Below are 242 nucleotides of genomic sequence, written 5' to 3' on the forward strand. Positions count from 1 at the left end.
ACCCACGATCCGCCCCCGCGTGTTCTCAGCGCCGGTCGACTCGTCCGCGAATTTCCGAAGAGTGCGCGCGAGGAAATGAATAATCATCTTCGCGCATTTCACGGCGTATTATCTCGCTAATTTCGTAATCAGTGTCCCCAATCACCTGTCCAGTTGATTAGCCGGAGTTGACGAATCGTTAATTACATTCCTGTTAAGTATCGCTCTTCAGGTTTAACGATTTCGGTGAGGGAGGATACACA

Source organism: Penaeus monodon, chromosome 28, assembly GCF_015228065.2.
Source record: "Penaeus monodon isolate SGIC_2016 chromosome 28, NSTDA_Pmon_1, whole genome shotgun sequence".
Lineage (NCBI taxonomy): Eukaryota > Metazoa > Arthropoda > Malacostraca > Decapoda > Penaeidae > Penaeus > Penaeus monodon.